At 40.9% G+C, this 17,221-nt stretch overlaps 1 protein-coding gene across 1 annotated transcript in view; it reads right to left on the bottom strand.

Moving 5' to 3' along the window:
* Positions 1-17,221, bottom strand: part of LOC149288472 (low-density lipoprotein receptor-related protein 8-like) — a 45,437-nt gene that overhangs the window by 19,488 nt on the left and 8,728 nt on the right. The window lies entirely within an intron of this gene.

Genomic DNA, 17,221 nt, shown 5'->3' with positions numbered 1-17,221 from the left:
CTCTTGCAAGATAATATAGATTTTTGATATTTTAATATTTAGGGTATTTTAATGAAAATATATAATATTCAAAATAGTTTGCCCTGCTATGTCCTACAGAGCTCTTCTCATCTATCACTCAAGAGAAGAAGCAGCTGGATTCCCTTCCACCGCCATATAATATACAGGATTTCTAGATCCAGGTGGCTGGAGAAGGATATCTGACACATCTTCAGTCTTCTTCTACAGCCAGAAGGTTACCGCTCCCCAAGAGACTTCTAAAGCTCTACTTTCCGAATGGAAATTATATTTCCGCCACTTAGTCACAGATTGCCTCCCTTTATGGGTCCTTTCAAGACTTGCTGGCAAGAAGTGGCTTGGCTTGCGATTTATACGTTGGATGGATTTAGTGCAAGATACAATAAGGCACCACGCCTTATTATTTCCATTTTCTAATTACTCCTAGCAGAAAATCCATAAGTAATCCACATCTTATGAGATCTTGGCTACTAATGAGCAAGCATGGAGCGGACACTAATACAAAATTACTAAAGAGACTACAAGCAGAACCTCGAGACACCTACCAACTATTTAAAAAGATTGGCACAGAAGGACAAAAAAACAACAGGTACAAGGTGGGCCTTATCACATAGAGGTGACCCCGGTGGACCCTGCTGGTCACTTCAATCAAACTGATTATACAGAATGACGCACTTAAGTATTACGTGACAGTCCGTCATTCCCTGTAGGAATCCATATTGATTCCCTTAAAGGGCAGACATTTAGGCAGTCAGGGCGTAAGGAACTGCATTAACCCCCTGATTTGAAGATGAATTAATAAAATAGTGCTGCCTGCGCCTCTTCACACACAATAGAGTCGCGAATTCTGAAATCCCAATGCAATTTAAGCAGCCATCGCTCTCCGGCAGAGGGACAGGTAGATGGAACATCTAACAATCAGCAGCTGTAACGGAATAGGAACCACATGCGCATCGTGTCTGCTGAAGAAGAGCAGGATTTTATTTAATAATGGGTAAAGTCGGCAGGAGATTACCCAGATATGCAGACACAAAGGAGAAAATGAACAGCCGATGACACCGAGTTCTGGATGCTTAGGGAACGGTAAAACGCACCAGCACAGAACACGTTTCCCATTTAACTTGGGATATCAGCAACTAAAGCCTTTACAAAAAAACTTCCTTTTTGTGCAAGTTTTCTAGTCTTCTGTGAGTTACCAAGACGACAAACGCAATTCGAATACAAATCACCTCTGCTGCAGCAAGTACCAATGCTGCATGCAAATGCGTGGGGTGACTGAGTAAACAGAGTCAGCGGGGTCACGGAAGACAAAGTACAAAACACAGTGTTATTAATGTCCCGCACTGCCGCTCCCTTCCACGGGAACCACAATCCATCTACCATTGTCCGAGGGGATCAACACATTATCATTTGTGTGATCACAGTTCGTCCCTTTGTTCTACGCCGGGCAGAAGTCACCAGGGTCACAGCGTGACCCCATTTCTAGTGCTTTAATCCCAAAGTATGCTGGGAGATATCCTGCTATTTATGAATCCGCCTCTGTGTAGGGCTGTTGATGGAACCGGAGGTCCAATGGCTGCCAGATGCTATTATGCTTAAGAGCTTCAGGTTTCTATAGAGCCGAATACAATGTGAAAGTGTATGCGGGTCTCCGCTATACTGCGACAATACACACAGCAGCAATTGTGTTCTCTAGCTGTACTTTGTAGTAGATTGCGTAGGTGCTCAAACTACGTAGAAATAATAGCCCACGTTTTTATTTTCCCCAGCTTCATGGCCCTGCTAGTACAAAGACACGGAACGCTGGCTAAAACAGCAAATAGCAAGTGATATGACTTAAATACACCTTCAACCATGGCTGACCATGAAAAGATTATTTTCTCCCAGGATGATATATATATATGGAAAATTTCCCATGGCGTGCCAGGGGATGACCAATGGTTGAAGATGGGCAAACTGGCTGGTTGCACAAGACAAGCCAAGGTTACAGCCGGACCCTGGGCTTGGTTAATCGAGCCACATTCACCAGCAACAGTTAAACATAAGAAAGCCATCAGAGGCTTTCATACTCAACAAAACACATTACAAGACAAGTGGTCAATGGGTCTATATACTGAAATTAATGAGAAAACCCCCTTTCAAATCTTGTATTAACTTCTACACATTCTTACAGATGTTGTGAACTAGATCTACTCCAGCACCATCAGTAACTCCTAAATTAAAAAATCCACTATGTAATTTAGTGTATACTCCCCTGTTATTATCGTCCCATATAGCACATACATGCTACTCCTCCCATAACTGTATAATGGTTCTAAATAAATTGTTATTCTATTTGGGACGGCTGAAAGTAGCACCTCCTATTTGGTCATGTAGACGTTCTTTTTTTTTTCTTTTCATATTTCTATGTTCAGATGACCTGGCACACCGTCTGTTTCCTAATCCCCGTGTTTCCTTTCTTTCATATCACCTAGTGCATCTTATAATCATCAAGTCAATAGCAGATCCCAGCGTGGGAGAGAGACCATGGTCTGTGTGCCTCTGCGGGAAGCCGGATGCATCCTAAAACCCTCCTGAACGGCCGTGGTTAGAATTATGTCCCATTGTTGCTCAGAAGCCGATAGAAGCCGTGTCAAGTCAGGCAGACTGCTGGACGTGAGACACGGCACAGCCGCTTCTATGAAGTTACAGCTTCTCAAACTCCATAACCTACCGTACTACACAAGGTCAAGGAACAAGGTCCATTAATCTGTATCCAAAAAGCCTTCAAGAGAGTTCTGTATGATTAAGTACCATTAGTGAGTTGCAGGTGGTATTCGTGTTTTGTTGACCCACCAATTAGTGTTTATAGTTGGAATAGTAAGGTAATCATAATGTAGATCTGAATTTTATCTTTAATAACCCACATGTCTCAGAGATGGTGTCCCACATACACAGTCACAGCATCTCTCCCTCCAAGTCACACTTTATGTACTTCTCTTACATCTCAGAACCAGCAGAAACCCTGTCAAGATTCTTACTAGAAAAAACAGTTACCGATGGTCTCAAAGTCACTTTTTAGTCACAGTGTCTGTAGGTATAGTTAACCAGACTATTATACGGTCATTCTCAGTGTTCCCAATACCCCAAAAGGTCATAGGGATGATCTTCTCTAAATATTGGGAGTTCCAATCATGTTTAAGAACAAGTAGAAGATTTATATTAGATCATATGCTTTTGATAATTCGCCATTTATGATTTAAAAAAAAATAAAAAACCTACAAAAATTTGGTACAATTCCAAGCTACCTTATTTCTGCCACCAACCTTCAAGCGTGAAAAGGCCTTCTCAGCAGGGAAATAGGTAATGAATTTGCTTTTCTTTATAAGTGCTGCCAATTGTATCAGCCATGGCTATTTTACTGGGTCAAGCTGCGTCCTTGTACTCGTTGCATAAACACAACATGTACAGGGTGAGACAAGAGTTCAGACATAACAAGACACCACCACGGAGAAAGAGGACTAAAGCGCCCAGACCGAGTGTAATTATCAGTACATGAGCATCCAAGAAAATGTACTTTCTCCTTCTCTCAAAAAAAATAACCTTGGGAGAGGTCACAATGGGACAGCGAGGAGCTGATCTAATGCGACAAATCTTATTCTGTCAAATCCCAACGTGTCGCCATCAACACGATTCTATTCTACAGTAATTTTCTGTACAGCAATAGCCACCCTTTGTGTTGTGGAATTCACAGAGCTGAAGTTAATTACTTGCCGGTAGAACCGTTAGCGATGGAATCTAATATCGTGCACCACAAGCTGATTTTGGAGACCAATATCCTTAGCAAGCTGCCCTTTGTACACAATTTGTCAATCCCAGGGGTTACATTTTGTCTACAATATACAATGTCTGTTCTAATGTAAGAGAGCCCCTGTGCAGGTTTTTGTGCTCTCTGTTATAAAGAACTCATTATATATATATATATATATATATATATATATATATATATATATATATATATATATATATATATATATATATCACAATTAAGAAAAGAAAAAAAAAAAAAAAGATAAAGCTCTTTCCCTAGATATATGTAAGAAATAATAGGAAAAAAGTGTTTTAAGTATTGATCAACTCAAACATTTGGCCAATATAAAACAATGATAATAAATGTATAAATAAATCATTGAAAACATTAATCCATTTAATACGCTGATAAACTAATACATTAAATAATTGGTAAATCAAATTAATTGATAATTATAACATTGCTAAATAAATTGATATATGTTAAATGATTGGGGGAAAAATCTATTCAATGTTCATTATATAAAGTTGATGAATGCATTAGTATAATATTAAACATAAATAAAGCAAGATGAATCTACCCGAGATGGAGCTCACTGTGCCGAACACTTTTGTTCATGCTAACACCATACAATAACACACGCTAACAGAATATAGTGACATACACCAACATTATACGCTCACAAATATTAACACCTTAAGAAATATTTCCACACACACGCCAACACCATACACTAAAAGGGAGTGCACAATAAATGTTTCAACGTTACAAAGATGATGGCGATTTTGCTTACAAATAATACATTTGAACCAAAACCAACATAAATACAAATAGAACGATATTGCTCGGTTTTCACACCCAATCTCATCCTAGAATAAGCCATATATCTGAAAAGCTGAAGTCAAGAGATAAAGATTTACTGCTAAAATATATAATCGGGGCTTGTTGTTTATTACCAGTCATAACTCGTTTCCTTCCAGGCCTGGATGGTCTTAAAACATCTTAACGTATAACTGGCAGTATCAAAACTTGGCAACTAGAGAGCAGCGGGCCCTGGGGTAACACTGTCACAAGGGACACCATCAGGCTCCTCAGCAGATATTATAATTGACTCATGTATCAAGGCATGGCATTTTATATCATTTTAGGTCCTCTGGACCGAATTTAAGGGAGCAAAATCTGCCACGCCAGCCAACAAAGGAAAAAATAAATCTGCTGTTGCCCCATATGTTGTAAACCACTGCTTTTGTCACGCTCACTGTAACTAATACACGCTTGCCTACATGTCAAGCAACTCAGTAGAGTTGGCCAGACAAACTCGGCTTGACACAGCTTGAATCTTTATGATCAGTCCTCAGACAGGGACTAAATGTTAATGGCGGATATCTATTGCGTTTTTCTTGGTTAGAGTACAGTAATGATGGTCGGCACGCTGCAATGCCTCACTCCATTGAGCCATAGTGGTGACCATAGCTGCCGGCAAAGCCCTCTCCATTGGTGTTCCCCAAGTCTCAGTAGGCAGACAGTCTGAGCGCCAGGATATGATGTCATTTTCCAGTCCTCAGACGCAGGAAGCCAGTGAGGACTGCGCGGGAGCAGAAGCACAGACAACAAGGCAAGCCTTCTAAGCCTACCCAAAAGGTATGTAAGCTGGGAGGGGGGCTTAAGAGATGTGCGAGCGTGTGCATGTATAAAAGTGTCAGTATGAGTGAGTATCTGTAAATGTAGAGACTGCAGAATATGGGTACATACTATACACAATAACTTTTTTCCCTATAAAACAAAGTGTTAAGTTATACCGGCGTATTATACAAGGATTCCAGAATTTACAGCAAACAAGGGGAATATATACTTTCTTTATGTCAATAATTTATAGAATATTTGACTGCTGAACTACTGGAAACTTCTACATCTCTTAAACACAGATGGCGTGAACTTAAGACACAAACACTGTGGTTAGTCAATTAGACAACGAGCATAGGGTTGTAGAAAATGCCAAGTAAGTCACTACAGGGACTTGAGTCCTATAATTACATTGAAAACAAGCGCTACATTCAGCTTGGTCTAAATCCTCCAAGGACCCACACAGTGTTCTGTTTAGAAACACTTATGCCTCGATCTTTACATATACACCAAGTGCATGTTTAAATTCCCCGACTGTATAAGCCTCTACCCCTTCTGATGGGAGGCTGTTTCATTTATCTATCGCCCTGTAAGGTCTTCAGAATAAAGCTGTCCATACCAACTATAGTAAGTTATTCTTGATTTCTAATCAAGACAGATGTGCTCTTAAGGAAAACTTTAAAGCCCTACAAGTCTCCTCCACAAAGTTTCTATAATGTGCCGAGATCCAAGAATTGATGAAGATAATTACAAACAATTGCTTTAAAGTATATTTGAGGAATCATGGTTTCTTTTATCCTCTGCAATGAGTCACAGAAGCCATCTACATACAAGATGTGTCTCCCCCGTGATGTAGCCCGTGTTTAACAAACAATAAGAGCATACATTGGCTTAAAGGTTTAAGGATGTGGCAGTTAAAACATTTTTATGTTATGGAAAATTTTGATTTAGCACAGAATTTTATCACTCTCACCCATGTGATTTTATACCATATAAATCAATCACAGAACGGGATTTAAAGAAAGTACATTCAGGCTGCAGTGCACAGATATTAGGAATTATTCAATATAAAAAAATAGCTGGAAAAAGTTTTAAGACGGATTAAAGGCTTTATACGTTCCAAAATGCATACATTGCTGGGAAAATAATAATAATGCTATAATAATGGTAATAGTATTTGTATCTTATCATACTATTTATTAAATATGAGACTGGTTATATAAAAAAAGTCAAAAAATAAATAAATGGATAGTTTTTTTGTCTTATTGCAATGATATCACTTTATCTCATTTACATATACTCACACACGCTGACACTTATACATGCACACACTTACATATACTTACCTCCTATTTGTAGGCTCGTCTTCACGTAACTCAACCGGTTATGAATGATCTACCCCGGTTTTACAGTCCGTTTTTAATAAATGGCTCTTTTAGGTAGAGTTTTACTCTCTCCTTAATCAGCATGTAATTAACGTTGTGCATCGTTGAGTAATGTGTCTGAAATCACCTTGAAAACACCAAGTGTCACAAGCCGGCACCTCTCACATAGGGCCATACCACGAAACAGATGCCAGCTGGTGCAGAATGAAAGTGTTGGGCCATCTGCTACAGGGCTAAGTGACTCCCGTCACCACGGGGTCTTTCATTCCTCAACCTGCACAAATAATGTTTTTATGCTTTATAAATACATTTACAACAATAACAGACAAACTATGAATGATTTGTTACTGTACCATATAAAAAGATAATGCCCCGGAATAAAGCACAGGGAAAAAAAATACCAAGGACCTGCTTCGATATAATGAAGATTTATCAGCTACCGTGCAACGAGCGAGCACGCGATTTAATGCCTATTTTGTCCAGGGATTAGTTTAAAAAGAAAATAATCTGCGTTTCATTCGCTGGCCCTCCGAACAGCATTCCAGCATAAAGTTGCCTCCATTCTTCAGAGAACCTGGTCGATGGATGGAGCAGTAAACTGTACCTTTAAATTATACTTATCAGGTATATATTGAGTGTGTTTGCAGAGGTTGTCCCAGAACAGACCCAATAAAAATCAGTTTGATCTTCAGATCGCCATCGTTATCAGAATTAACTTGGCTCTTCTAGCTCAGACCCAAGTCCTGTCTGAACTTCATAGCTAATGAAGCTCCTGGGCCGTGTCGCCTTATTTATGCCTTTATTTATAACTCAGACATTAATATGGCCATTGCCACCTTAATTCGGCATTTGGGAGATTGCAGCATGTCGGCCGTCACGCAAGCTGGCAGTTTATGTAACCTTCTTCCATCTGTCTGTTGGAGTCGGGCCTCAGTGTAGGATCTGCTGGATATGATTTAAAGGAGATGATCAGGATTAGCAAACTGCAATCAAACACTTTAATTCCTGCTGCAACAAGCCCAGAACGGGAGGGTTATCCCGGGGATTAAGTGACTGGCGACCAACTGGAACGCCAGGAGATCAAGAGTGGCTGCGACTCTCCCGTCTGACACAGATTACGCACCAGGAGTAATTGAGAGCCGCGGCAAAGTTCCTGAAGCGCGTCTGAACAGCAAGTGCGACATACCCGCAGAGCCACAGAAAGTCCATATTACTATTTTTTTTTATTATTATTATTATTATTATTATTATTAATTCTCTAGAAAACAGCAGGATCCGGTCAAACGGAGATCTCCAGAACAGTCTGATCACAAATAGTCTAGAATATGCTTTCCAGCAGTCCTCCACTATCAAAGTCTACTAAGCGGAGTTAGAGATACACACACACATACATACATACATACACACACACACACACGTTACATTCCTGACCAAACGTCTCATATCCGACTTCTTATCGCAATGCTTTTTAATGTTTAATCAAACTATAAAGTTGCCTTTAGCGAGCTTTTGTACATAAAACTCCTTACCATTACAGAGCGATCTTTATGTGGGTCAAACATTAGGACATAAAGAAAATCATACGATGCTACCCAGAGATTCCCACCCATGATGTAACTAGAGATCATGTCTAAAACGGGTACATGATGAAATTAGGATCTGCTGCAAATCAAGCCAATTCTTTTTTTATGTGCACGTTCCTTCCGTATCACGTTATTGCTGCTGACATTAAAAGCTTACATTTTTTAATCTACACATTTCTTGTTAATTTTAAGAAATGTGTAGATTAAAATGTTTGCAATGTATAAATGCATAAATGATACAGGTCCACTTATTGTAAAGCACAATTTCCAGTCTTGTTTTCCTTCCCACTTTACCATAATTGATATAAGCAATAGTCAGCAGAAAAAATAAATATAATGATCTCCTGTCTCAATAGCGACATTCTGGGCTATGAAAAACGTGGTATGTGGGCTGCAAGCACGGTTCCACCTTTTTATTTTGTATCCACGGGCACAAGAACCAGAAGGTTATGTATACTTTAGCAAGCACATGTCAAGAAATCCAACAGACATTTACAAATTCGTGTGACCATTATGGATGGCTAGAGATGTGGTCCAAGCCAAGACCAGCCAAGTGGCCTACCGATACGGCAGCACAAGACCATCTGGCAGAGGACAAGTTGCACGGGCTCTATCCAGTCCCATCCAAAACACATTCACAGAAAGACATAGAGAAGAGGACACAGCAATGATGGAAAAGCCCTCTTTATTCTAGACATCCTGGCGGCCGGAACCAGAATTGCCATAAGACTCTAGGAAAAGCGAGGAGAATTGCCAGCACCGGTAATCACACGGATTACTTTGTTGTCATCAGACATTCGAGAAGTTAACATTTCAGTGGATAACGTTCTTGGTGTGTAAGGCCAATAGCTAATGATGCCTCTACAGCGAATCTATACTAAATTTCTCCTGCGCGGCTAGATTTGGGTCACCGAACGTGAATTCTAAAGAGATTATTGGAAGTGGCTGGAAAGTATCACAAGAAATTAAAGTGGATCGGTCTTTTTCTAAAACCTTGCTGCAGCTCAATACACCAGATAAACCTATTAAATAGTACTTAAAGACAAAAATAAGCAGGATAACCTCATTGTGGCAGCCATGTTGGATCTGATTATTACTCCCCTTGTGTTACTGTCTCTTAGGGGGCAACTGGTTACGGCAGCCTTGTAAGTATAAGTGAAGGAAAACGGTGGCAGAAAGGGCATATCCTTGCACCCATGAGATAAATATATAACGTTTCCACCATGTACCTCCAAAACAAAGAGTTACAGGGCTCCTTGATAAATTAATTTAATGGGAACCCTGTTGGTGACTGTTCCCCTTTAACAATACAATACAGAAGACCTATGAAGACTGGGACTTTCCTGATTCATTAGACTTCAACTCCCATGATCCCTCGGCAGATGAAAGGGGGTACGAGAGGGGCCTGTATTGTGGTCATGGGTTTCTCTATGCCCTCCTCTGTTCTCATACCTCACCTCCCCCTGCTCTCTTATACACCAATTCCCTATTAATAATGAGCTGATTTTGTCCTGGGATCTACTGCAGATAAAGCTGGACCTTTGTTCTCTGAAGACGGATGTCCTATTTCCGCCTCGGTCTCTGGTTCTGACAAACCTTAAGACAAGCCCCTCTCATGACACTCTTGTAAGAGTCTAGACAGGACATTAAGAGCTGTTTGTTTTACCGTCAATAGGAACCCTTGGTGATCGGGGCCAAAAAGGCAGGAATTTGACTACAAAAAAAATAAATAAAAAAGGAGCTCTTTTGTTAGCGAAAAAAGTTAAATCTCAAAGTAAAAAGCAGAAAATGTCTAACCCAAGATGGATGGGAAATGTAAAAACCTATTCGGGCAGAATAAGAGGATTGGGGGGGGACTAAGAACACTCAGGTTGGTGGGAGTAGTGGAGAACTGATTTGAAACAGGTCAAAGGTTGATCCGGGTAACAATGACATTCATACACTTCACGTATTGTGCTATGCAAATTCCTGCGATCCAAGGGAGTCTCATAAAAGCCAGCTGTAATTTCACCTAGGGGTGAAAGTTTAACATTTCAAAAGTCAGATATTTCTAACATTTTTAATATTTGAGTTCAGGAATATAATTACCAATAATGGTCGTTTCTGAAAATAAGGGGGGGGGGGAGACTTGGTAGAAACCCTATAAAATTCATTTACAAAAGGAAAATATATAAACTCAGCTCCGCTATGGTGTTAACTACCGACACAATTAATGACCTACCTTTAAAGAAAAGAAAAAAAAAAAAAAAATGTATCCCGTTTCCAGAACCCCCACGTCTTCATCACTTTCACACTTTTTTTATGCAATGAACAGATCATTAAAAGGTCACTGAATATTTATCAAGGTAAATGTTAAAAAAAAAAGTTTGGTTATATTATAGTTATTATATGTCCTTCTTCAATGTGCAGCTTGACTATCCAACCTTGCCAGGAATGTTTTCCCATTATATATTAAATTATATTCCCATTATAAGTGTCCGTATTAAGAAGTCTACTAACTCAAAATGTTCCTTACATTTTATGTAGAAAAATGAAAACCGCGTTAATTTAAATGAAATAATTCCTCCTGTAAAACACATTTCTTGTGCGTGCGAGCGATCAAGCTAGTCGAGAGGTGTGACAGGGCCAGGCTAGCTGGCTCATATGTCATATGAAGTTTAGCCGGGTCACGGAGCACTTTTGTGTCCGGTTCTGTATACTGTGACCCGGTAATATATTATATTGTGTTTATTGTGTAACCGGCCCAGAGACTGATGTGGATTCAGCCCCAGCCTTCAAAGAGACGATCCTATAATCTGGCTGGGGCTCTTAATCAGCCAACACAGCCCTGTCTGCCCAGACGGCCCCCGCACTACAGGGGGATAACACAGGTGGGGGAACCCATTGTATTCTGTAATCCCCTCACCTGATACATCCCCTGTATACTGATGGGATTTGTGATGGGATGTGAGTGATGGGATTGGGGGTTGGGTTCGGTACACATTGCATTAAGATTGTATATAAATTCTGTGTGTTTGTAATAAAGAGAGTTCTTCTTGGTTTACTACGAATGGTGGTCTGACTGATCCGGGGATAGCTGAGTGCTATCCGTATGAGGGACTGACTGGTGATTCCTCAGCCCTCAAACAGGGGGACCCAGCCTTGGGTACGGTGACCCTGTAACAAGAGGCACAAGGCCAACTTGGGCCGTTGAGCCACTTGCAAGCCAAGCCAGACTTTCCTGCAACATAGGGACTTATCTACTAAAAGGAGAGTTGTGGTTTTAAAAGGACCCTCCAGCTATCATATGCACTTTATGTATACGAGAGGCATTTAAACTTTCTTGTCCTGCACAGGCAATTAAAGGTGCAGTTCCACTTGGACACATCACTAAGCAAGCTCTCTTATGTTCAACAAATAAACCTAGGCAGATCTTTGAAGCTTCTGCCCTTTTTGTCACAGATCAAGAGTTCCCTGGAAAACACAGCAAAATTTCAGGTTTGCATTTAATGTTTGCGGGACGGTTATTTACTTTTACATGGAAACTGAAGCAAAACACAAATGATTTCCTTTACTTTTCCATTTTCTGCGAAAAAATACTTCTCCCCCGACTTCACAGGTTCAAAGAATAAGCCCCGGCGGGAAAAACTGCACGTTCTCCACGCGCGCCAAGCACTAAACCAACAAAACTGCATTTTTGAATAAGGATTAATATTCCAACGAGGAATCGTTTCCCGCGAGGAACAGAACGTTGAAAGAGGTTTACAGTTTTCTGCAGAAGCACCCGCTGGAATTGAATGGCGCTCCAGGACATTGTTGTATTTAAGCCATAAATACAGTAATAGAAAATGGCGATGGAAAAATATAATGTTCTGCTAAGATATAGACACTGAAATAAAATTAAGGATTTTTTAAATACATTTTTCATTTTTATTATTATTTTTTTAACATACTGTATAGAGAACGAAAAGACTGAAATTATAACAAAAAAAAAAAATATTGTAAAATAAAAACCGCTTGCATATATACATTCTGTATTCAGAAGCGCAGAACACTCATAAGCGTATAATTTAGTTCATATTACGTTAAATGGATTTTAAAAGGATTTTCATGTGGCACATGGCCAATTTTGGCTTCTATCCTGGCTCCGAGGAGAATAGTGTTTTGATACCTTCCTCTCGTCTATGTACGGTAATCTATTATTCACTTTGTTCTTCTGTAACCACAAAAAAAAAAAAAAAATATCCACTTCAGACAGGTACACGACCGGAAAGCTCTAATTTGACTTTCCTACATAACAGATAAGAGCACAAGAAACAAAGCAAAGCAACCGCAACTTTAGAAACGGGCTCTAGTCTGCTTCTAAGGTACTTCTTCACAAAGGCCTGAGATTTGGGAAGATAAAACCCGAGACAATCATTCTGAAAACGTCCAATTACCAAATACTCTGTAAAACGTTTAAAACATCCACCTCTACTGAAAAGCTTGATCCATGTGCTGAGATCCCTTGAAAAAGTGGATCTTATCAAGTTCAATGCAAGCTGTAATTAACATGATCCTCCGTGGTCCCATTTACCAGTCACTGATTGGCTGCTTAAAGCAACCAACAGGAGGCAAGTAAGTGCGCCTAGTGAAATCAATGGGGATGAGACGGGGCAACTGGTGCCAAGCCAGAGGCGAGTACATCGCTTGGGCACAGAAGCCATGTTCAGCAAAATAGATTTTTTTCACCGAGGGGGCAGGTGAAAAGAGGCAAATTAATAAGGGGAATTTTGCAGAATCCCATAAAAAAATAAATAAAAAAAAAAAAAAGGTAGAGAGATCACACAGCTAATTTATGCATTAAAGTTAATTTCACCAAAAAAAATAATTTGTTTTTCTACCGTAAACATAAACATCGCAACCTACCTGGCTGGGAGTACCGAGAAGTACAACGCCACTTGTTCAGCACCAACGATACTGTATTACTTTGGACAGTGACGTGAAAGCGATGGAAACCAAAGCCCCAAAACAGAGTATATTTTTATAAGAACGTCTTTCATCAACTAGCATTCTGCTATCCCTGTAAGATTCTAGAATTTAAAGAGCAAACATCTGCTAAATAACCCACGATACCAAAAGTGTAACGGTTATAAACGGTCTGTTAGTTAATTTTCTGAGCTGTAAAGAAGAAACTACGCCATTGTGTTCTACACGCTGCAAAATAACCCACGGTGATTACACATTGTGCGCTTCATAGGCAGTGTTGTGAATGTATTAATGTTTATCACACTACAGGGAGAAGTGTGAAAGAAAAAAAACAAACATCTTTCCTACCGGTTATCAATAGAACAAAATAATACGCAACATTCCACGCCGTCCCAGAATACCTTTAAAGATGGACGGCGCATTTAAAAATGCGACGGAGTAGAAGGCAAGCGCTTGCGGGCATGGCAAGCACTGGCTTTCGTGCAGTGTAATGCGGATTGTTAGCTTGTAAGTATGCTGTAAAGTGCTACAGAATATGCTGGCATTTTACTAACATACTAATAATACCTCTTCTTTGTGGCTATGATACATGTACGGTAGTATATAAAACTTTGTAAATTATAATGGGCCCCTAAAAGGCCCCTCGATCACCGAATGTGTCTCCTTGTCACCCCTTTTTCTGTCCCTAGTGTCTCCTCTTGTTCTCGCTCTTCCATCCCTCACATTTACTCTGTTCTCCATTTTCTCCCACACTTCAGTCACAGTTTTAAACTTCTTCTCTCCCCTGTTCTCTGCTTCCCCACCCCCACATCATCTCTCCTGGCCTACATGCCCCCCGTGTACAAAGCCCCCGGTTCACTCCACACTCAGCAGTCCGATCGCGTTCCGGAGCTGCTCAAACGTTCACATCCTTTGTCCGCTTCGTTCCCAGCTTGGTATCTCTTATAAGGGGGGACATACAACCTGCTGCCATGGACCCAGCAAACAAAGATGAAGGATATACACGCGCATGGATACCTTCATCACACTACATATAGAAGTACACCTAAATGGTGAAACGGGTATGATCTAAACACACTACCCTTCAAAAGTTTGGGGTCGTCTATAAATGTAATTGCTTTTGATAGAAAAGCAACTAAATAGATCAGAAATACAGTGCTGACGGGGTTAATGTTGTAAATGACTTTTAATGGAATCTCTTCATAGGCATAGACACCTTTATCACTCCCATCACTCCTGTGTTCCAATGGCACGTTGTGTTCACTGATCCAACTGGGACTGGGGGGAAATCAGGGACGGTTCTTTGATACAGAATGCTAGAATATGACATCATACCCCAGCGGCCTGAAGGGCGAAGAAACGCTAATAGAGGGATCTGCGACAAAAAGTACAGACCTCAACTGTCAACCGGTCAACACTGCACCGCCACAGGTAACCACAGCACCGATTATCACAGGGTTTAAGAAATACCAACATCACAGTATTAACAAATAAAGACAATCACTTCAGATTAAAGCGGATTTAGCGTGAGAAACATTTTTTTTCTTTTAGAGGATTCATAAGGATTTTCAGAAAACAGAACGGATTATGAATCGACAGGATTTACCTGTATTATTGTGCTTAAAGTCCATTCTGCTGTAGGCAGGTGGCACGCCGGACATTAAATAGTTCAAAGAAAGTGTAGGTAAGGAGCGAAGAGAGTTACAGCATTACTAGGAGCTCGACATGTTTGCCCTAAAGATCCCAGGTTTAACACAGGGGGGGTTAATCAGATCTCAGTGCAGATGGGGTCGTTGGACCAGGTCTGAGTAAACTCATGAGTTAATGTATTAGGGCAAGAAACAAGCAAATTAGGGCTGCAACTAACGATTATTTTCATAATCGATTAGTTGGCCGATTATTTTTTCGATTAATCGATTAATCGGATAAAAAAATGAATGTAAATTTTTCATTTATTTAAAATAATTTAATAAACAAATTGTTAAATACAAACATCAGAATAAAAAAAAAACTTTGATAAAATACATTTCTTGTCTTTATTTCCCAACCAGCCCCCCCCAATTTATGCACGTTTGAGCCCAGGCTTGCCACGCTGCCTCCCACATATGCCACGCCACGCTGCCTCCCACATATGCCACTCCACGCTGCCTCCCACATATGCCACTCCACGCTGCCTCCCACATATTCCACTCCACGCTGCCCCCCACATATACCACTCCACGCTGCCTCCCACATATACCACTCCACGCTGCCTCCCACATATGCCACGCCACGCTGCCTCCCACATATGCCACTCCACGCTGCCTCCCACATATGCCACTCCACGCTGCCTCCCACATATGCCATGCTGCCTCCCACATATGCCACGCTGCCTCCCACATGTGCCACTCCACGCTGCCTCCCACATATACCACTCCACTCTGCCTCCCACATATGCTACGCTGCCTCCCACATATACCATTCCACGCTGCCTCCCACATATACCATTCCACGCTGCCTCCCACATATGCCACTCCACACTGCCTCCCACATATACCATTCCACGCTGCATCCCACATATGCCACTGCACGCTGCCTCCCACATATGCCACTCCACCCCCACATATGCCACTGTGCCTGATACGCCTTATACCCCCTGATACACCACTCCATCCTCCCCAGACATGCCACACTACCTCCCAGACATGCCACGCTGCCCTCCCCACATATGCCACTCCAGTCTACCCCCAGATATGCCACTGTGGCCCCAGATATGCCTTATACACCCTGATACACCACTCCGTCCTCCCCAGACATGCCACACTGCCCTCCCCACATATGCCTTATATACCGTATATGCCTTATACCCCCGGATATGTCTCTCCGTCCTCCCCTGATATGCCTTATACCCCCCAGATATCTCATGGTGCCCTCATAGAGTCACAGACCCGTTCACATCACACTGACATCATACTTTTTTAAATAAGTACTGGGTTAATCTTCACTGCCCCAGGATTTAGATTCCCCTTAGTTTGGCCCCCCTTTATCTCTAACTGCACCTTAAGTTAACTTTATTAAATTAATCAAATTAACCCTCAGTCCTCATCATTAAATTAACCCTAAACACCCCATTAACCATAACTACCCCTAAATTAACTCTAAATACCCCATCAAAACAACTACCCTAAATTAACCCTAAACACCCCATTAACCATAACTGCCCCTAAATTAACCCTAAACACCCCATTAACCATAACTGCCCCTAAATTAACCCTAAACACCCCATTAACCACAGCATCCCCTAAATTAACCCTAAAGACCCTGTCAACCACAACAGCCCCTAAATTAACCTTAAACATACCATTAACCACAACTGCCTCAAATTAACCCCAAACACCCCATTAACCACAGCTGCTCCTAAATTAACCCTAAACACCCCATTAACCATAGCTGCCCCTAAACACCCCATTAACCATAACTTCCCCTAAATTAACCCTAAACACCCCATTAACCATAACTGCCCCTAAATTAACTCCCACTTACCCTAACTTTCAGCAGCCCAAATATTAATTTTATACTTACAGTTAGATGAGTGTCACAGCCATGTGGTTCTGGCCTTCTGGGAGAAGGAAGGGGGCGGGGCAAGTTGTCACAGTGATTACAGGGAGGGGCTGGTAAGTAGGAGCTGCTGCTGTGAGTCAGACTAAACGGATTATATAATGAGGGGTATTTTTCAGAGCGTTTGCTCTGAAAAAACCCTCATTTTATAATCGATAATAATCGATTCAACTAATCGATAATGAAATTCGTCGGCAACGAATTTCATTATCGATTATTATCGATTTTATCGATTAGTTGTTGCAGCCCTAAAGCAAATGTTACGTTACGCACCCTCA

Source organism: Sceloporus occidentalis, unplaced genomic scaffold (genome assembly GCF_023333645.1).
Source record: "Sceloporus occidentalis isolate IW3139 unplaced genomic scaffold, rSceOcc1.0.p SCAF_51, whole genome shotgun sequence".
Lineage (NCBI taxonomy): Eukaryota > Metazoa > Chordata > Lepidosauria > Squamata > Phrynosomatidae > Sceloporus > Sceloporus occidentalis.
This window is presented reverse-complemented; position numbering and strand designations above follow the sequence as displayed.